Raw genomic sequence first — 22,949 nt, 5'->3', positions numbered from 1 at the left:
ATTTTTTAATTCTTCTAGTTCTTAAAAGACTGTTAACCAGGCAATACTTGATAATTCATATCCTCCGTACTGGATTTTCAGATGGGCAATTCTGGACTTTTTGAAGTTGAATTTGTAACCCTCTGCAGCGAAACCAAGTATTATGGTGTTCACTCTTTTCAAGTGAGTTTCCAAGTCATCATCTGTTAAGTAAATGTCATCGACATAAGATAATGCTTCATCATCATATAGTTGTAGTAATTCTGTTACTCTCGCTGAGAATACCCCCGGGCTGTTCTTGTACCCCTGGGCTAACCGACAGAATTGTTTTTGAGTGCCATTTACTGAGAATGCAGTTAAATATCTGCTCTCTGGTGCTATGTTTTGACAAAAGAATCCATTGGAGATGTCCAAGGTTGTTTTGTATTTTTTGCGCACTATGTTATTCATTAGTGCAGCACTGTGTGAGTTTTGCACTGCAAAGGTTTTGCAACATGTGTTAAGGTGTCGGTAATCCAAAACTAGACGATATGAGTTGTCTGGTTTGGCGACCGGAAACAAAGGATTGTTCATTTGTGAGGTGCAAGTTTCAATCACCCCTTGGTATTCTAGCTGATCTAGTATTTCATTTACTTGTTTTTTAGCTTCTTGCTTAATTGGGTACTGCCTTTGTGCAGTAGGTTGTGATTTTAACTGGACTTTGTGAGGAGGAGAATCCTCATCCCATCCTACATGATTTTTATATAAAGCAGGTGCTAAGGCCACTGCCCACTTTCTAGCAAGTGTATATTTTTTATGAATCGGTATTTGATTCGAGAAGGCAGGCATAATTACTTCTTCGCCATGAGGGCACTCCCTGACAAACTCTGGTGGCCAGTCTTTTTCAGCTAGAAGGATGTCATAGCCCTTGGATAGGTTATCCCAAAATAGTCCCCTTATTTTCCTAGTCTTATCTCCCTCTATACGTAATGTTATCTCGTATATTTTGTGGGGCTTGCTAACTCTGGTATCTGCAGTTTCCACTTGAAGGTATTCATTCGTGTCCACTGTCTCCAGATGATTCATAAGGACTTTGCGAGCTATGCTCACCTCTGCTGCGCTGTCTAGCATTGTCTGAGCCCATTCTCCGTTTTTCAGTTGTGTCCTCAGTATTCTCGGCATTGTTAACTACCTTGATACTGGCTACCTTCTTTTTTGGAAATTGTGATTTCTTTTTCAGTTGAGCAGGTTCCTTGTCTTTGGACTTGGCGTGCTCTTCTGATCGTCCTCTTCTTTCCGATTTCTGCGAGGAATTCTGAAAAGATTGAGACGGACGTGTATCAATGTCTTGATATCTATCAGGTTTTTTAATATTATCCCTATTTCTAAGGTTATATCTATTCCCAGAGGGTTCACTCTGAGGTGACCTTTGTCTCGGGTTCGGAGATTTCTCTCTTCGCCTAGGAGACCTTCCTCTGGACTGGAATTTCTTTTCTTTAGGATTGGATTGTTTATTTCCATCCCAGTTCTTTTTTGGTGAATTATTATTAAAAAATATTTTTTCTGGACTTGTAGTCAGTTGCGGTTTTACTGGTATTCCACCTAGACTATCTCTGCCTAGTTCTTCATAGGATTTTTCTATGATTCTGGCAATTTCAGCTGGTTGGTCTGCTATATCTGTCTCTTTTAACCTCTGGCGGATCGCCACGTTTGCTGCTTCACCCTTTATGTTGGCTAGTAATATAGCCGAGACCTGCTTGAAGTCTTTCAGTAATTTCATACCGAGAGTTAAAGCAGGTTCTGGACCGTATTCATCTTGAATTTGTTTTAGCACATCTGGTATCACCGAAATGGATGGAACACCGTGCGTTTTTGTATAGATGGAAGCAAAGACTGTACCCCAAGTGTCACAGTCCTCAATGTGTGGTGCGATTCCCATTGGGAGACATATAGTCAGAATCCTGTGTTTTTCTAATGGGGTGGTGTCAGGAAACACCGCCTCTATTTGGGTAATTTTCTGTGCCAACCAGAATGGTATTTGTTCCCGTTTAGCTGGAACTTTACCTAGGCAGGATTGGATGTTCTGTGGTGTGATTTTATTTGTGTTCCCCTGGTGAGGGGTCAGCTGTGGAATTTTAATCGCTGGCTGAATTGTTGAAGTCCGCATTACATACTGAACTAATTGTCTATGAATTTTTAGTAGTTGTTTTAGCTGTATTAATAGCTCTGCTGCAGGCATTCTTTCGATGTCTGGATGTGGTGTGTATCCGGCTAGGACCGGCCACGTTGCTCCTGGTCTTCCTAAAGGACCGAGCCTTGTAATGTGATTGTTATGTATTAGGGCGCCATCAAATAAGAGCAAATGCTCTTGGAATTTGAGTGGTACTTCCACCTCCTCGAAAGGAGTGTACGTTTCAGGAGGTTCCTCTACTTTGTAATAGTGGAAGTACTTTGTTACAGCATTTGCTGCTGGAAAATGTATCCATGTATAGTATACCTCTGTCTGCCGATATTCGTGTGCCTCAATTACGAATATGACTGTGCCACCTCTAGGTGTCAGTCCATTTTCTATAAGTTTTAAGGTTATAGATCTCCTTTTAATGACCGGAATAAGTATTATATCCGCGTCTGCTGCTTGCATGGTAGCATCAGCATCTGCTATTTCAGTAGCTAATCTAATTGCCTCTCTTTCTCCATCGCTGTCTCCCATTTTACTGACAGGATGGTATTATTTTTGTTTGCAGATCAGGTTTCTTTATGGAAACAGAGATTAGATGCACAATATTTTGGAACTGTTTTATCCTTCAACGTTGACTAGACCAAGAACCCTACATAGGAGTTCCCTCCTGCGAGGTTTTGGAGGATATAATAACCTTTCACCCACTCCAGACGTCTTTGGAGTATTTGGGAAAAGGGGTCTGAGTGAGAAAGCACGACTGAGTTACTCTAAATGTCTTACGTTAGTTTTATCGCCCTTTCCAAACGCGTTGGGCGCCATGTAGTGTAGTTCCTATCTTCCCAATAGGCTCTGCGCATTGGAATAGTGCCTACAGCAGTAAAGGCCTAGGCCAGACGTTAACTAGGTCTACTACTGTCGATACTAGACTTAATTTTTGGGTTTGCCAGCTAAGCTCAGAGTTCGCTAGAAACTTTCTCGAATGTTCAAGGAAGGATTAACTCCCCTGATTAGACAAGAAGGGATTTAGTTTCTGACAACCATAGAACATGACAACTTTGCTCTCCCCTAATCAAGAGTCAATCTCGAGAGTCGTGTGAGCACAAGGCAATTATTTTACTCAGTCAGTACGTGCATTCTTAGTCTCATCAGAATGTAGAGAAAAGGAAGAGACGGGCGTGTTCAATAAAAGATGTTATTTATTGATCAGTCTCTTTTCTCGTACAAGAGAAATGGATCGATATTATTGCAATACTTATAGTTAAGTAAAGTGCATACATTAGAAGCAATAGTATAAAATAATACTGTAAAAACATTGATATGGTTTCTGAGCCATATGATGTTTAAAATGATTAAAATATATTTACATACACATATACATTTGACTAAACGTACTCAACTGGTGTTTCTAAATACGCCTACCCCGTGTACCTGACCTAAGTCTAATGCGTGGGCGGGAATAGAAAGTTACAGTTTAAGTTAAGTTTGTTTTTGCCAAGTGAATAACTAAAGAATTCTCTAGGAGGGGTTATTCAGTTCTGTACCTGGAAGTTAGGATGAATGAGGAATGGTATCTCTTTCTCTGCTCTCGATATTCCAGGCTGCCTGCGAGGGCTGCCCAGAAGCGCCGGTGCTGGGTCTCTCGGCTTGAGATAGCAGCGCGTCTCTCAGCGCGTCAGGAAGGCGGGGCTGCTGCCTGCGGGGTCTGCTTCTGCTCTTGGCTTCGGCAAGTATGGCTGCTCCGTCTTGTCACCACGCGTGTGTTTGCATAGGGCAAGGTCGGCAATATTTATACCTTAAAGGTGCCGAGATTGACGTAAGGATGGACATAGGTACGTCAATAAAGATGTCATACGACTTGCTCGTTAGCACATTCTTTACTAAAGTTCTCTGTGAAATCAAAACAATGGCCGCACGGATTATCCAGGTTGTCATAGGTTTGATTTGTTATGAGAACGTCGTATGCCTTATCAGGGGCTGGAGGAATGTCGCTTGTCTAATTAGATCTCAAGCGTTATGACCTAATCAGATAACACGTTCCTGTGCCGTAGTGTGACTGCGTCAGATAACGGTATCTGCATCATGGGGGATTTCTTGCCTCATGTGCTGACTGTTAGTTAACTAGCTAGTAAGTTTAACCAGAATAGGGTCAGGAATAGGGGGATCGAATCAGAACCTATAGAAATACACGACAATCTGAAAGGGGGGAGGCGGACTCTTTGGGTTCTTCCGGCGAGGAATGAGATGATCCAATCCAATGCTTTTTCTTGTAGCCCGGCGTTGCTAAGGCGTTGTACAAGGGTGCGGTGGCAGACCGTGTCAAACGCTGCGGAGAGGTCCAGGAGAATGAGGGCAGCTGTTTCCCCGTTGTCGAGTAGTGTCCGGATGTCGTCTGTGGCTGCGATGAGGGCGGTCTCGGTGCTGTGGTTGGCTCGGAAGCCGGACTGTGTGGGATCGAGGGAGCCGTTAGACTCGAGGAAGGCGGCGAGCTGACTGTTGACGGTCTTCTCTATGACTTTGGCGGGGAATGGGAGGTAGGTTTCTTCAGGAGGGCACTGAGTTTGGCGTATTTCCAGCTTTTCGGGAAGGTAGCGGTGTTGATGGAGCAGTTGATGATGTCCCGGAGTTGGGGTGCGATGATGGAGTCGGCCTTGTTGAAGATGTGATGGGGGAATGGGTCGGTTGGTGATCCAGAGTGGATGGAGTTCATCAAGCGGATGGTGTCTTCGGTGCTAATCGGGGTCCAGGCGCGAAGGGTGGTGGAGGGGGGCTTTAGTTCGGTGGTGAGGGGAGTGGACTGGTCGCCGAAGCTGTTATGTATGTCCGCGATCTTGCTGTGGAAGAACGAGGCTAGAGAGTCGCAGAGGTTTTGAGAGGGAGTGATGTCATTGGTGCCGGCGCTGGGATTGGTGAGCTCTTTGACAATGCTAAAGAGTTCCTTGCTGTTGTGGGCGTTGTTGTCTATTCGATCCTTGAATGCTGATTTCTTGGTGGAGCGGATCAGCTGGTGGTGTTTGCGGGTGGCGTCCTTGAGGGCGGTCATGTTGTCGGTGGTTGGGTTTCTTCGCCAGGCTTTCTCGAGGGCGCGGCAGTTCTTTTTGGAGTTCTGAGGTCGTCGTTGAACCAGGAGGCATTTTTGTTCCCTGGCTTGTTGTGATGGTTTTTCAAGGGTGCTAATTCGTCAGCGCAGTGGGTGATCCACTGTGCGAGATTGATGGCTGCTTGATTTGGGTCCGTTGATATGGCGGGAGGGTTTTGGTTCAGAGATGTGGTGAGCTGGTCGGTGGTAACTTTGTTCCAGTTTCTGCGGGGAACTTGTTGCGGGTGGTGGTGGGTCGTGGTCTTTCTGAAGCTGAAGTGGACGCAGCTGTGGTCTGTCCAGTGGAGTCCCGTGGTGTGATTGAAGGAGATGTGCTTGCTGGAGGAGAAGATTGGGTCGAGCGTGTGGTCGGCGTAGTGGGTGGGGGTATTCACCAGTTGTTTGAGTCCGAGATTGGCGAGGTTTTCCAGCAGGGTGGTGGTGTTGTTGTCGTTGTTATTCTCTAGGTGGAAGTTGAGGTCCCCTAGGAGAATGTAGTCGTCGGAGGGGAGGGCGTGTGGGCTGATAAAGTCAGCGATGTCTTCGCTGAATTGTGTGCGGGGTCCTGGGGGTCTGTAAATGAGGGTGCCTCTGAGTGTGGTCTTGGGGTCGGTGTGTATCTGGAAGTGGAGGTGTTCGGTGGCTATGAGGGTGTCTTCGGAGCTGGTCGAGATGCGGATGGTGTTCTTATGGACAATGGCGATGCCTCCTCCTGTTTGGTTGATGCGGTCTTTTCGGATGATCTTGTAACCGTCTGGGATGGCTATGGCGATGTCGGGCGCTGAGGAGGCGTTCATCCAGGTTTCCGTAAGAAAGGCGATGTCCGGCGATGTGGTGTCGAGTAAGTTCCATAGTTCAATGGCGCTGGGATTGGTGAGCTCTTTGACAATGCTAAAGAGTTCCTTGCTGTTGTGGGCGTTGTTGTCTAGTCGATCCTTGAATGCTGATTTCTTGGTGGAGCGGATCAGCTGGTGGTGTTTGCGGGTGGCGTCCTTGAGGGCGGTCATGTTGTCGGTGGTTGGGTTTCTTCGCCAGGCTTTCTCGAGGGCGCGGCAGTTCTTTTTGGAGTTCTGAGGTCGTCGTTGAACCAGGAGGCATTTTTGTTCCCTGGCTTGTTGTGATGGTTTTTCAAGGGTGCTAATTCGTCAGCGCAGTGGGTGATCCACTGTGCGAGATTGATGGCTGCTTGATTTGGGTCCGTTGATATGGCGGGTGGGTTTTGGTTCAGAGATGTGGTGAGCTGGTCGGTGGTAACTTTGTTCCAGTTTCTGCGGGGAACTTGTTGCGGGTGGTGGTGGGTCGTGGTCTTTCTGAAGCTGAAGTGGACGCAGCTGTGGTCTGTCCAGTGGAGTCCCGTGGTGTGATTGAAGGAGGTGTGCTTGCTGGAGGAGAAGATTGGGTCGAGCGTGTGGTCGGCGTAGTGGGTGGGGGTATTCACCAGTTGTTTGAGTCCGAGATTGGCGAGGTTTTCCAGCAGGGTGGTGGTGTTGTTGTCGTTGTTATTCTCTAGGTGGAAGTTGAGGTCCCCTAGGAGAATGTAGTCGTCGGAGGGGAGGGCGTGTGGGCTGATAAAGTCAGCGATGTCTTCGCTGAATTGTGTGCGGGGTCCTGGGGGTCTGTAAATGAGGGTGCCTCTGAGTGTGGTCTTGGGGTCGGTGTGTATCTGGAAGTGGAGGTGTTCGGTGGCTATGAGGGTGTCTTCGGAGCTGGTCGAGATGCGGATGGTGTTCTTATGGACAATGGCGATGCCTCCTCCTGTTTGGTTGATGCGGTCTTTTCGGATGATCTTGTAACCGTCTGGGATGGCTATGGCGATGTCGGGCGCTGAGGAGGCGTTCATCCAGGTTTCCGTAAGAAAGGCGATGTCCGGCGATGTGGTGTCGAGTAAGTTCCATAGTTCAATGGCGTGTCTGTGGACCGAGCGGGTGTTGAGCAGGATGCACCTCAGGTGGTTATTGTCGGAACTCTGTTTGGCGTTTGTGGGTGTAGTGTGGGTCTTGATGCAGGAGAACTTGCAGGATTGGCAGGTGAAGGGTCCATGGGTACGTCCTGAGGCGGCTTGGTGACAGTCTTGGAGGTGGCCGGTGTTGAGTGCAGTGAGGGTTGAGGCGTCGTAGGTTAGACGGCAGGGATGGCAGTTGCGGGGGCCAGGGGGTCTGGCCCTAGGCGCGGTCCAGGCGCGGACGGGCGTAGACGGGCTTACCTTTGGCGCGCCTTCGGCGTGCATGGGGCGCGTCCGCTGCACGTATGTGTCTCTGCCATAAGTGGAGAGTGGAGGGGGGCGGAGGGAGGGAGGAGCAGCTGGGAGGCAGGAGCGGGGTGGCGAGTGGGGAGGGGATCAGTCCTGAGAGGCTGGGGGGAGCGCGGGGTGGGGCCGCGGGGAGCAGCGGCAGGGACGGGCTAAGAGGCACAACAAGATGGCACCAAAACAATGCTGGGCGAGATCAGGCACACAAACAGTTATTACAGAGATGCAAGATGCAATATAGATACGATACCAGTTCTATTGGAATGCAGACAAGATCGGGGCAATGCAGACGAGATCGGGGCACAAAGATGCAGCAATATCCGCTACCAGGCACACCAAGGAGGGCCACGCGGCGGGTGGAGCGACCGGGCTGACCAGGTCAGGTCGGTCACAGCTTAGACTGGCCAGTGCCCCCCCTGTTAAAAGGGGGTGTGGGGAGCAGAACATTCTCTTGTTCTTACGCTCCCCACAGGCACAGCACCCGGGCCGCCAGCGGCCCGTAATTTCTTTTCTCTTTTTTGTCCCCTCTGAAGGTTTGCGGTTTCGTAGCTGGGGAGCGAGCAACTGGTCCCTGCAGCGCGGGAGTGGCGGAGGAGCTTGGTCTCGGGGAAGAGCGGACAACGAGGAGCAGCGTTCGTCGCGGCGGACCACCGTGGCACAGTGTTTTGCCCTACGGAAGGCGGTGAATATTTTCGTAAACTCCCCCGGGCATGCTTCGCGCGTTTGAGCAGATTGTCGCCTCAGTAGATTGGAGTGTTGGTTCTCATGACCCCACGGACGCAGGTTCTATCCCCATAGTGAGCACAATTTGTTATTGTACTGTTTTCTGGTAGCGATCGAGGGGCGAATGATAAATGCTCCCGCAGCTTTTACCCGGTGCCGCGCCTGTTGTGGGGATCTAGGAGGGCCTCCCAGTTGAGAGGAGGTGAGTTCCCCGGGTATGTTTTGCCCGTTGTTCGCAATTGTTCTTTTAGCGGTCGGTGGGCACAAACCCCCACATGCATCAATGTTCGTTTTTGCGAATCAGTATTTGCGATAAATAGGGAATCGCAAATACCGATTCGCAAAAAGCTATGCATCAAGTTTTTCGCAATTTTTTTGCGAATCGGTAAAAATCGTATTTTTTACCGATTCGCATGAAAAATGCGAATTCTTAATTGCGAATTCGCAGATTGTGAATTCGCAAATTGCGAATTAGCGCACATGATGCATCTCATTGCAATCACAGCCTGCAAGCTCTGCAACCAATTAGACCCACCTGAGGCCCAGTTTGAACTGCTGGAGAGGCTTTTGTCAGTTTGAAATCAGTCTGCTGGAGCAGTAGGAGGCTCTCTGTGTGTTTTGTGCATTTTGAAATGGCAGAAAATCTTTCAGAGGAGCCACTTTGCAGGAAAAGGAAAGTTAAATTTAGTGATCAGGAGTTAGAGATTCTGATTGAAGTGGTGACTGCGCACAATGATCAGCTTTTTGGAAAGCTGTCCCTGAAGGTTCCTTAAGGGGTGAAAAGGAAAATTTGGCTTGGAATACAATCCAAAGTGAATGCAGTTGGTGTTGCGCACAGAGACATCAACAACCTTCAAAAGAGATGGTATGACCTGCGTAGTCGTGCCAAAGAGACAATTGCGACACGCACCAAGTCTGCAAAGAGAACTGGCGGTGGGACTCCCAGGGACAGACCAAACACAACTCTCAAGGACCTGGTAGAAGGAACCCTTTCCACTGAAGCGGTCATTGGAGTTATAGACATTGATACTTCAGATCAACCAGGACCATCTCAAGGTAAGAAAATGTCTTTTTTTTCAAGTGTATTTGTTGTTAGTATGACACACATGTTCTGTTTTTTTTACTGTGCTGCAGTTGTGCTTTTTACAGGATGTCTGTTACTTTAATGTTTTCTTAAGTGGCAAAAGCAGTGCATCATGGGAGTTGTAGTTTTCTTAACAATAACCTGACAGAAATGTTTTTTTCTGAAACATATAACATTATCCATACATGAATTGTTTGTAGATAATAATTAGGCTTGACACAAGAGTATGTTAGTGAAACTTTTTTTATTTCAAATGACAACACATGTGTTATACTTTAGAAATTTAAAAAAAAATAGCTCTTTTTAATCTTAGATGCAGAAGTGGACACTGACTTCATTGAGTACGCTGAGTCATTTACTCAGAATCTACTGAACTCTGCTGAAATGAATTCAGGATCTGCTTCACCCACAGTGCAGCCTACAACTTCACAGCGCAGAGTGCGTCATATTCAAGAGTCAGATAGTGATGAGGATACTAATGTCACTGTTGAAGTTCAAAACTTGTCAGAAACCCCAGCTCCTGTTCAAAGTCAACTAGGCAGGCGACAGAGGATCCAGCCATTTGTGAGGCGGAGGGCACGTCCTTCAGTGCACAGAACAGCCACAGATGGAGACACAAGTGCCAGTGCAGTTGAGCTGAAGCTGCTCAAAGTTCAACGACTGCAGGGAAAAGACCTAAGGGTGATAAAGGGTAAATGTAATCAGGTCACTAAGGACATCAGTGCCATTAGCAGTACTCTCTCTCACATGACCAAGGTATTTGAAAAAGCACATTCTGTATCATCAGACAAACTGGACCGCATGGCAGTTGCCATGGAAGCTGTGTGCAGCACAATGCAGTCTCAGCAAATTGCAAACGCCAAAAGATGTATTAGGTCAATGTTAAGTAATCAGGCATGTTGTAGGTCAATGAATATGATGTGCCGCACCAATGCTCAGCTTATTAAACTAGTCCTGGTCATGCAAAAGGATGTCTCACAGTGCTGTCGGGACATATCCAGAGGAATGAATGCACTTGAAACCATTGCAAATGACATGCAGATTTTTACTTCAAAAAGATGGTGCAAGGAAGGGTCTCTAATTGACGTTAATGAAGGCAATATTGCTGAAGGAAGTACCAGTAAAGTTGGGGAACGCCGTAGCAATAGAAAATGTGACTCAGCAATTGGTAAAGACATTGGCACAGCCACTGCATCTGCTAAGGCTTTAGGGGTGCGTGGTAGAAAAAAATAAAATGTTTGACCTCTCCAGTTAATTTAATTACTTTTTGAGAAGTTAATATTTCCTGACAATTTACATACTAATGCTTTTTAATTTGGCTTGTGGAGAAACAAATTAAATGTCATAATTTGTCAAATACACGTGTGTTTATGAACTTAATAAACAAAACATGTTAGCACACTCTAAACATTTCAAGCGTCATACCTCTGCTAAAAGTAATGTTGAGTGATCTCCGCCCTCCTCCTCCTACCCTCTGCTGCGTCTGGTCCATGTGCTCTTGCTAGATGTTGCTGAGGTTGATTGTCAATGTTGGGAAAATCTTCATCTATATCAAGTTCCAGGCCTCTCTTGGTGGCTACATTGTGAAGCATGGCACAAGTTGCAACAATCTTACAACATATATCTGGTCTATATTGCAATGCTCCTCCTGTTTTATGCAAAATTCGAAATCTGGATTTCATGACACCAAAAGCCCTCTCTATGACATTGCGAGTGGCAATATGGGCATGGTTATACTGCTGCTCTTTGCGGGTAGATGGATTTAGAAAGGGTGTAAGTATGAATGATCTCACTCCATATGCACTGTCACCTTTGGGTTTAAGCAAAAGGAAACAAAATGCATGGCTATGACCCTATAGTAGCATGCTTTGTTCTTAATTAACAAACAAATTAAATTACTCACCAAGTAAATAACCATCATGAAACTCTCCAGCAAGCAGTCACCTATAGATGGCACTATGTCTGAAAATGTAAGAGTCATGGGCACTACCAGGGTAGCTTGCCACTATGTCTGTGAAAATTGTTTTGGCATTACACACTGCTTGTATGTTCATGGAATGGTAGCATTTCCTGTTGCGAAATATATACTCATTCTCAGAGGGTGGGCATATGGGGATATGTGTGCCATCTATACAGCCAATTACATGAGGGAAGTTAGCAATATTATAGAAGTCTAACTTAGTTTGCAGTAATTCCTGTTGTGTATTTGGAAAAGAGATGTAATGTTTGATCCTATGTAGCATGGCATTAAAAAAATTACTGAAAAATCTAGATAGGGCAGTCTGCGACACTCCACCAGCAATAGCAATGACACCCTGAAAAGATCCTGAGGCAAGAAGGTGAAGGGAACACAGTACTTGGACATGAGTGGGAATGGCTTGGGTTCTAAGGGTTAGTCTTTGCAGAAATGGGTCCAAATCTGCTATTAGCTCTAAAATAGAATCCCCATTCAGCCTGTATTTGTCATAAATTTCTGCCTCAGTCTGCCCAAACAAAGTAATGCGCACTCTACAAATCCTGTCATTGATCATCCTTCTCCCCCTTGCAGCAGCTCTCAACCTCCTCCGTCGTGCAAATGCAATGACAGCAGCCACTGTGGAAAAGTGTAAACTGCATTTTTAAACACCTTTTATACACTAGAAATGAGTTTCACCTGATTTCCAGCTTGTAAAAAAAAATACCACCTGGTCAGAGGGCTTCTAAATATAAGAAATGCAATTTGCGATTTCCTAAGGAATCGCAAATTGCGATTTTTGATGCATGCAGTTTTGCACCTTAAAAATGCGATTCCTTAAAAAATGCAAATATTTTAGGAATTCGCAAAACATATCTGCGATTCCTAAAATTGCGAAATAAGTAAAAAAATGATGCATCCCAAAACATGATTTTGCATTCGCAAACGGCCGATTTTAGCGATTCGCACCGTTTGCGAATGCAAAAATCGTTGATGCATGTGGCCCAAAGTGTATGCTCCCGCCGCATGTTACCTGTTGGTGCACAAATGGATAGGCTCAATCGCTTAGCTCTCATTGCCCTAATATGTTTACTCTTGCCACGATTTACTTGTTGATGTTTGAATAGATAGGGTTGTGAAGTTAGCGAGCGGTATGCGAATTATGTATGCAACCCATCCCGCCGCGTTTTTACTTGTTGATAAATAGGGACAGCCAGATAATGACATCGTTTAGTTTGCCTATTGCAGCTTTTTCAGAATATAGGTTGGTATATAGTTGTATCAATTTAATAACGACCGTGTGCAGGATGTGTGCATTGAAGTAGTTTGCGTGTGGGTGTGAAATCATCCGCGTGAGGTTAACTTGTCAAACGTATATTGTCACACACTTTAGGAAGGAGTTCTACTGCATAACTTTGCATTTTACAACAAATCACGCTCCACTAAAACAAAGTTTGTCAAAGAACGTCAATGCAGTAAGCAGTAAAACATACAACGCGATTCCATCTTTCCCCGTACGTACACGTTGGCTAGCAGCGAGACTGCGCATGTAATTGCACCATAAATACAGCGTATCTCCCTCTAGGACCTAGTTGTGGTTTTGTTTTGTGCGGTCCAGTCTTGTGGGGAGTGGGAGGTTCAATCACTCTACAGAGACTCCGTCACAATACGGATAACATGCAGCACTGGTGCAGGCAGGAATATCACTGCATGCAATATTTTCTATTAGCTTTTGATTAAATTATTAAAGGAAACCAGTGCACAGATACGTGTGTGGTTAAGTATCCCTCAAAAAACAACATGGGGGAATGTAGCTCAGTGTTAGAGAGCATGCTTTGCATGTAGGAGGCCCCTGGTTCAATCCCCGGTATTTCCGGCTGGCTTACTCCCAGTGGGCATGTCCCATCGGTGATCGGGGAAGGATATATTTTTTCCACATTATTAATTGATACGTCTACGAGTGAGTAATGTGAAGAATGGAAGGGTTCAGCATTTTGTAGATCAACTGATACTATGCAATGAAAACCACTAGCTGCCTCAGTGTTTGAAGCATAGCCATCTTAAATTATGTTTCGGGAGGCTGGCTCAAGCCACGGGATGGACGCAGAAGGTGTTGTTGATCTAATTTCTGTTGGGTGCACCCGTTGTCACCTGCTTTATTTAATAAGAGCTGGTTAGCTTAGTTGGTTGACCGTGGTGCTTACAACGCAAGAAAAGATCTCTCTATTCAAGGGTTAGTTGGGATGGGTGTGTTTAAGTAAATGCCTGTTATGATGCCGTTCCATTATAGCAATGTCAGGCGTAAGCTGTATTTCGCCTTTTTTGTTTTACGAAAACAGTATTGATTCAATGCCATTGCACCATGAAATACCGCCCAGCAGAGGGGTGCACTTTAAGATCGTGCAGATGGCAGCGCCCGTCATTGACTCTCAGGGCATACCTCTCAGCGCATGAGCAGTTTCTTTCCATCTTTCAATTTTGTCATTCCGCATGTGTGTTATGTTAGTTAACTTGAGACACTTTGAAATACTGAACCTATGTACCTAACCGAATTGCCCACTACACATTCGCACTTCCGGTTCTAAAGCTAAACCCGCACTTATTTCCTGAAACAAACGTGTCATTAGCGCATTTCTCGCGAAGGGTGGGGCCACAACTGGAACCACGCTATCTCTGAACAGACATATGAGGTCCAGGCTTTTAAAGCCCTAGGAGACACGTGGTGGAAAGCTGTCAAGTGTAGGTCCTGGTCAAGAGTGGCCAAGGTATGCACAGCGTACACAAGGTGCTCTTGGGTAGGCACTCCTTTAACTCTAATGTGAGTGATAACAGCAGATATCTCAAAACCTAGAGTGGCTCAAAAAGAAAAAAAAAAGAAAATTAAGCTAAGTCCAAAGTGGAACTTTTGAGTAAACTCCTGTTTCACTAATGTGTCCCTAATGCCCGAAGTAGAACTTTGGGAAAACTCCTGTTTGACTAATGTGTCCACTATAAGGGGCTTGTGTTCGACCTCATGGTAACAGGCTCAGAACTGGGTGGGTAGCATTCAGCCTTTATCCTTCTGAAGTTGATAAACTGCGTACCATTGAGTTGGGTAACAATAAACATCTGTAATTCGGTGCCAACACGCCTGCTGATGTACAAGAGCTCTACAGTTGCATGTTTTGTTTAAAGGGTGGCAAGACTCCCAAAAGTGGATCTCATGGGGTTTTTTCAGTGGATGGGAATATGGCTGCATCAGAGTTCCAACCGGTGACAGACTTCCTAGGATAATCAACCATGCCAAACAACTTCCAGACGGGGTAAAATGTAAGCAGAGTAAGTCATAGGTTCACAAGTCTCAATGGAAGCATACCTAACAATTCTATGAAACCAAATGAATTTAGCACAGATATCACTGCAAAAAACGGTCCCTTCTTTACACCACAGTGCCTCACTAGCTGTGTGTTCAATGTAACGCAACATCCTGGGCAGTGGCAAGAGGCCTCTGGAGTCAGGGGCACTGCCGAACAGTACTGATATGGCGTATGCCTTCTATCTGGTGACAGGGATTGGTTTTACCATATCTGGCATAGGGGATACACTGGCAAAAACCCGGAAAAGGGCAGAATGGGTGCTAGGGGCTCTCATTGAAAGTCACAAGCAAGGTTCCCTGTGTAGCCTATGCTAAGCGGTCAGAATTGAAAGTCGGTTTTCAAATGTTCCCTCTGTAAAGGCAACTGGAGCTCTGCTATGCGCTCTTAATTGGTAATATGATTTTCAATGTTCCTCCTCTTTGGGGCAGATGGCGCTGTCTATGCTAGGCGGTCGCATTGACAGTCACATGCAATTTTCCCTAATATAGGCTATGCTAATAGGACAGGATCAAAGTAGGAGTTCAGGGTTCCGCAAGTATAGGCAACTGGTGCGATGCTAGGCACCCTTAATTAGTAAGTATGATGTCAAAAGCAAAGTTAAAAAGCTTTTGTTTCAGGTCAACCAACAAGGTATAGATATTGTATATTACCCGTTATTCTTGTAATTCCACAGACAAAGCCTAGCTCATGCAAAATATCCCTGCTTGGTAACGCGTTAAGACAGCCTGGTTAGCTCACTCTAATTTCATGCCACCTTGGGTGGTTAGAACTTACTTGTGGGGTACAAATGTGTCTGGTCAATCTGAGGCGCGAGGAGCAAAATCCGGTGCTTATAGGGAGGGTCCTTGTTTTGCCTCGAAATGGTCAAACCTTTGACGTGTTCAGGTTAAAGCATGACTGCTCATTATGGGCATTACATCAAGATATTTCAAACCAGGGGGATGTCACGTCAATATACTAAAAGTCTTTGGGGGCAGCCTCGAGAGGCGCCTGCCTCTGTGGTCACTTGCATATAGTATCAGTACTTATGATGTCACTACTTACCAGGCCTCGGTCTCACATCTTCGAGAGTGCCATAGCCTCGCGGGCGCTGTTACAAATGTTAATATGTATTAGGAGTCTGTTGACAAGTGACATATATGCACCCATCGCAGGTATACGTACGCATTGGATGCTGGTGAGGTCACCCTATAGCTCTGCACCGTATGTGCTGGTCCACGTACGCAAGTTATGCCTTCGGATTGTCACCCAGTGCACACGCACTCTTGGTTCCCATACACTTATGATGAGTTATATATGGTAGCACGCAATATCTCAGCAATTTTTGGGGCCTGAATGCTGAAGCATGGGGGATGTTTGTGTCGCACGGTACCTATGCACCATCAAGCTATTATATGCCTGGGTTGAGCCACCCCCTTTGTGCTCCTACACTTATGCTATTAATGTATTGTGCCACATGATACCTCAGCGCCTTGGTAACACGTATCCAGGAGATGCCAGTGTTTGGGTTACAGTGCCCATGCTTGGGCGCATTCGGCATTAGATGCCTAGTTAGGAACATACAATACCTAAGCACCCCGTTTTGTAAAAATTTTTACGCACTAGACGCATATGTGGTGGCACACATTACCATACCTACGCAGATGGAACTGAGGGTGTGGGCTAAAAAAGAGGGGTGCAGGCTCAGGAGATAGGCTATAGGCCTGGCATACAAACCGCACCGCTTATACAAAGGCTAGAAGCACTAACCATTTGTGCTGTGAGCACTACGTGTGGCAGCGCATGCTGTAGCCCATTGGTTCTGTTTCACGTGAATTGCAAGCTTCTTTACCCTGTGACTCAGGGAGAAGTTTGCATCATTACACTGATGCATAGTATCATGAATAGTAGTGTGAGTTTTTTAGCCTGTCAGTAGGGCAATACACTGACGGATGTGCTATTTTTAGGTTCGCTTGCAGTTTCCCAAGGCATGGTGCATAATTTTGGAAGCGAGAGCACAGTTTCGTAGACGTAGACGTAGGACGAAGGGTTGTTGTTGAGTCCAGGGGCAGGAGAATTACAGAGATGACCTTCCTAGTGGGCTGAGGGGGAGGACAGATAGTCAGGCAACTATGCTGTCCTGTGGCGGTAAGGTCATGATTGGTAAGCATAGTCTTTGGTCCTTAACTCCAGGGGCAGTGACAGCCGGTAGGTAGGCTGTCAGGGTGCGGGGGCCGGGGGAGTCTTTCATCCCAGTGGGCCTGTGGCCACCCCCGCATGCGCATCAGGGCGCAAGTATAAAGAGTTTCTGCAGCCCCCGTTATGGAGTTTAAGGCACAGGGCGTAGGGGGGGCCCGGTGGAAAGTATCTGTCCGATAAGCTGTACCCCCTGCGCAAGCCGACTCCGGCGTAGTAATTTCTCGTAGTTTGCTGGGATCAGGAGGCTACCAGTCATTGACCTTGCCGTAGGCTCTAGAGGGGACACGCAGAAAGTGTAGTGTAGATATGCATTGTAGATTTACAGTAGGAGTGTCATGTGTATTAGATTTAAGGTTAGCCATGTGACATCATCGGCCTAACAATGTATCTGGCCTTTCTGCGTAATTGTAAATAATGTTAATAAATAATGTTTTAATTTTTGTAATAAATACGGCCTCGGGGGGGGGTTACTTCCCCCTAATCCAAAAATTCCAAAATTGGTGTGGTCTCAATACTTGACGGAGGGGGGGAGACCCCATCCGGGCAGGGGCTGGCCGTAGGTAACAAAGGTAAAAAAGGGGACTTGGGGGAGTACCAGGCCATATGGAACAGGCTGAGCACTAGAATAGACTTATGGCAGTCTAGCCTATCCCCGGAGGAAAGGAGGAGGGGGGAGCACTCCCACCTCCCCCATTTTTCATTCAGTAGACTGGTTATGGCGGGGCGTGAACCAGAAGCACTTTAGTACTTCCGGTTCACATGGACACAGATCAGCGGGGCCAGACCAGTTTAGACTGGCCAGTGCCCCCCATGTTAAAAGGGGGTGTGGGGAGCAGAACATTCTCTTGTTCTTACGCTCCCCACAGGCACAGCACCCGGGCCACCAGCGGCCCGTCATTTCATTTGCCCACCCACCATCCCCTAAGGCAGATAATTTGAATGCGTTGGTCAGTAATATATTTTGATGTTTCCCTAAAAAAAGTTTTTATTACGGGTATCTCAGGTGATAGCATTAGTGTAAGCTTGATGAATAGGTACTGGTTAATGATGTCTGTCAGTAATCTGTTTACTATGTTCATTTACATTTTATTGCAGGTGTCTCAGGAGATCGAAGTAATGTAAATTTGATATGTTGGCTTTGTTATTTTTACTTCATTACAGGTATTCCAGGAGATAGTCAATGTGAATGCGATGTTTTGGTGAATTTATAATAAAAGTGTCAATATGTGTAAATTTGTATAGAACTGGATCGGTTAGTACAGAGTTATCTAGTTGAAGTATGTAATGTTGAATGAATGTCAGTACATGTTATTTGATATCAGGTAAAAATGTCGTATTTAGTGGTGTGTCTCCGGTCAGGCGGTAAGGAGTAATTTCTCGTAGTTTGCTGGGATCAGGAGGCTGCCAGTCATTGACCTTGCCGTAGGCTCTAGAGGGGACACGCAGACAGTGTAGTGTATATATGCATTGTTAGATTTACAGTAGGAGTGTCATGTGTATTAGATTTAAGGTTAGCCATGTGACATCATCGGCCTAACAATCTGCGTAATTGTAAATAATGTTAATAAATAATGTTTTAATTTTTGTAATAAATACGGCCTCGGGGGTGGGGGGTTGCTCCCCCCTAATCCAAAAATTCAAAAATTGGTGTGGTCTCAATACTTGACTTGAAGGAGGGAGGGAGACCCCATTCAGGCAGGGGCTGGCCGTAGGTAACAAAGGTAAAAAAGGGGACTTGGGGGAGTACCAGGCCATAGAATCCGCCACAAGTTGTCCTTCTCCCAGCACCCCTCATGACGCCTCTTTAGCAGGGCAGCCTGGGTCTGCTGTGCTCTCGTGGCTCCCAGCACCCCCATACACTTTGACCACAAGGCCGTGCCAGGCGCAGGCCGTGCTGCTGAAGAGGTCTGTTTTCACCACCGCGCCAGTTGGCCTCTTTAGCAGCGTGGCTTCCAAATGCCCAGTGGTAGTAGCATGCATTTTCGGCAGTGCACTTTTTGCCCACTGAAGACAGTCTGCACTTCTGCTCTGCTTCTGGTAGCTGCCTCCCCCATCACTCTTTCTTCTATCCCCTCTCCTTCTGGCTTTTTTGCTCCTCACTCACTCAAAACTGTGACGTCTATAAATGGTTCCGACCCTGACTTTCTTCTTTTCAGTTACTTGTTCCCCTTTGAAATGGATCCAAAAATAGAAAACTTCACTTTCTCTTACTCTTAGGCCACAAGTCCGCGCCAGGCGCTGGCCGCCCTGCTGAAGAGGTCTGTTTTCACCACCAGACAACCTACTTCTAACTACTCCTGCCTTCAGTGTGTACTTTCAATAGCAACCTTCTACGCGTTTGGTTGAATGTAAGTGGGGACAGAGTGGGAATTGCCACAGGGTTGTCCTTCTCCCAGCGCCCCTCGTGAGACCTCTTTAGCAGGGCCGCCTGGGTCTGCTGTGCCCTCATGGCTCCCAGCACCCTCCATACACTTTGGCCACGAGGCCACGCCAGGCGCAGGCCTCGCTGCTGAAGAGGCCTATTTTCAGCACCGCACCAGCTGGCCCCTTTAGCAGCGCGACCTGTGCCTGGTGCACCCATGTGGCTTTCAAATGCCCAGTGGTAGTAGTTGTGGAGGGATGAGTAAGCACGGCTGAGGGCGCAGCAATAATAGGACACACACACTGATAGCTGGCTAGTGTGGGTCAGAAGTCCCGAGCGACTCCGGCCCGTTTATTTAAACTTTCTAGCCACGCCTGGCCAGAAGGTGATACAATGTGTGTATCGGGTTCAGGGTGAGGGTCTCAGGGATGGGTAACGGCTAACAACTAGACCGCTACATCCCACCCCAAATCAGCTCAAAATAAACAAAAATGAAAGTTAACACACAAACTCAGCAAGTCTTTGATTTGGCTTAGGATGTTGGCAGGTACCTCTTCTCGTACTGGTGGTCCTTTCAGCGGTAGGTGGATCTCTTGGTCTGGTGTCGAGGTAACGCTGGTGTCTCTGGGTTCAGAGCCAGGTCATCAGTGCCACTCGGGATCATGTCTTTGCGTCTGCCTTCCCCACTGCAGGAAACCTTGGATTGGGGACCATTTGGAACCATGAGACGTTCCGGGTGATGACTTCTCCGTTCTTCTCAGCTGTCACCGCAGTTCCTCTGACTGTTTTGATGAGCCATAGCCCCAGTTCATAAGGTTTGCGGAATTTACCTCCGCTACAACGGCTTCTCACTAGGACAACACACCCTGGACAACACACCCTGGCACTATCGGCCGGATGCGTGCTCTTTGCCGCCTACTTGCTTTCTCGTTGGTTGCCGACCTCCAGGGCTGAGCGCTTGTAGGGTCGTAAGGTGCTGGTTCCCAGTTTTCCGCTACCGGTATGGTGTCTCGTCTATGCCCAGCTAGTATCAGTGACCCAGGGGATCTCTGGGTTCTGCAGTGTGGAGTGCTTCGGTATTCCCGCAGGAACCTCTGGAGGACGACCTCTGGGTCTGACTGCTCGGCCACAGATATACGCAGGATCTTGTTTAAGGTCCGCGTGAACCCTTCTGCCTCGCTGTTGGCTTGTGGCCATTGTGATTTGCTACGGTTATGCTGAGGACCAATGAGAACCGTTACGATGCTAGCGAGTGGGGTATCTATGAACCGTAAATGACGAGATTAATAGGTGTACGCATTTTCGCTACGCTACTTAGAAGGGTTCGTCTTATTTACAGGTTTTCTCATTTGAACCCTCGGGTTCCATTTTAGATACGGCATCCATTTTGTTTCTTGCCCTCACGTAGTCAGCGAACAGGCAAATGTCCGCCTCATGACCCTGTGATTCCCAAGACTGGGGGATGACACGGCAGAGACAGATGGCTCAGCAGCTGGGTAATCTTCCCACGTTGGCCTATTGTTTCAGCCTTGCATGCGCTCGGCTCGAATCCTTTGATCCTGGGATTGCGCTTCCGATATTACCTCCACACTCCTTTTTCTTCTGTTGTCTGACTTCCTTGCACCTGTTCCTGTCTCTTACTCTCGTCCTTTTACAACTAGAGTGGAATGTGCATAGCAGCAGGATAATGTGCTTTTACAGTTGGGAACCGACAAATGTTACTGTGATTATGTTCCGGGTTTCCGACACCATGAATGAAGCCCTTTTAAGTTTATTGTGGGAACTGAGTTGTAACCTTTTGTTCGTTGCGTTATTGAATGCTGAAGATGTGTATAAAAGGAGCGATCCACATTCGCAATTCGAAGCAGACTCTTGGAACCTACACTCTGTTGTACTTCCCATGACTTTTGCATCCCTGCAGTAATAAACGCTGATCTTTGACGCCGAAGGAAGTGTCCCGTGTCTCTGTCACTTGTGCGCCGAACAGGTATCCTACGAAGGTTTCAGGTGTTGTTCCCTGGCACCGCTGGTTCTTAAAAGTCCAGTCCTTCAGTTGGCGCCTGAATAGGGACGACATCAGCGGTACCGGTCCAAAACCTGACGATTGCGAGGAACTTCGTGTGAAATCTCCGAGGAAAAGGTGCACCCCGCTTCATCGATCCTGTTGTCGAAATAAGTGGTCCAAAGATTTTTCCCGCGAAGATTCCCGCCTCCTGACGGCTGCAACGGATCGATGCCCTGACTGTCGACCTGTTTTGGTGCCTGGCGTAGTCCTTTGTATGGCGAGACGATAGACGGGCCTTCCTGGTGACGCCATCGAGCTCTCAGTTAAGTATTTGTGGGTCGCTCCCAGTCCTTAGTTGTTGGTGCTTAGTTGTTTGCATGGTTCCATTGCATTTGTGGTGCTTAGTTGTTGGTCCTTAGTTGTTATTTGACAGTTGCAATTGCCAAAAACCGAGGGTTTTGTCTTTCACGAAGATTTAGTACTTTGGTAACCCTTGAAGTTTGATACTTGGTTAGTGTGCATGATGCCTAGCCGTAGTGGGTTCATTGGTCTCTTCAAATGTTGCAACAAGGATTCCCGGTTGGAGGACTCGTGTCCGATACCTCCAGTTTGAACTCCGATATATGAGCTCTATAGTCGACATGGTGTGGGCCCTATTATATATAATGACTGTTGGGTCCGTTTTACGAGAAAGGATGGTGTCCTTAGTTGGCCACCACACGGAAGTTTTGAAATGGAGATTTTAGATAATCTAGAAACTAAATTATTTAAGAAGAAAGCTAGGCCAGCTATGTTTGATTCCCTTTGGTTGTGGCGTAAAGAGGCCAAACAGAAAGAAATCAAACAGCTTAAAAAGAATCGTAAAGAAGGTATCGTCCCGATAATGCAAGTTGTACAACAATGTCAGCGAGATAAAGAAGAAAAAGAAATAGAAGTTTCCACTATACTACATCACATGAGGATAGACAAATGTTATCCGGTATTATCAACTAGTCTTGATAAGACAGAAGAGGACTCGAAGGAGGATCCTCTGTTAGCGTATTTGATGAAATCGCCACCTCCTTATGCACAGGGTGCTACAGCCCCTGTAGTTCCTCCTGTAGTTCCTCCTGTAGTTCCAGTGGCTGCTGGTCAGCCTGTTGTTGGTCCTGCGCTTGTCCTACCACCTGGTCCTATTCCTACTGCTCCTTTGCCTGTACCTCCTCAGTCAATTGTTCCTGTTACCTCAGCCGTCCCGGCTACCTCTGCTGTCCCTACGTTCACTTCTAATGTTGTTGCTCCTGTTCTTTTTTCTCCTTCTGTTCGAAATCGTATCCCTAATACTGTCGCTACTCTTTACTCCCCACTTTCTGGATCGTTATTTCGACCCGATGTCTCTGAAACTCCTCAGAGGCGCAGTCAAATCCCTGGTGGAAGGGAGAGTGCCACGTTGGTAACTATGGCGCGTAGATGGATAAGACACCCTGCTAACTACCCGCCGCGCGTGGTCTTTGATACGTTTTCTCAGTTTAATGAGCCCACTCAGAGATTTGTGTTTGAAGAAATGTGTAACTTTTTGAGAGAAGAATGGTATAATGATGATTTAGATAATGTACCGCCCGATATGACTGAACTTCAGAGTCAATTTTTGAACGGCATGATTGTAGGTGGAGATGTACAACGTGCATTAGAGCGATTATTAGCCTTACGGTGCACAGTGTTTTCTCGAGTGTCGTTTGATGACGATTCCGATACTCAGAAAGCGAACTCTGGTCAGTATCCTATGAGAGAGGTTCCGCCAGTATACATGCCAGGTGATCCGCAAGCTAATCCTGTGATTCTGCCAT

This window comes from Lissotriton helveticus, chromosome 5_1, assembly GCF_964261635.1.
Source record: "Lissotriton helveticus chromosome 5_1, aLisHel1.1, whole genome shotgun sequence".
Lineage (NCBI taxonomy): Eukaryota > Metazoa > Chordata > Amphibia > Caudata > Salamandridae > Lissotriton > Lissotriton helveticus.
The sequence above is the reverse complement of the archived record's forward strand: the minus strand, read 5'-3'. Positions refer to the sequence as shown.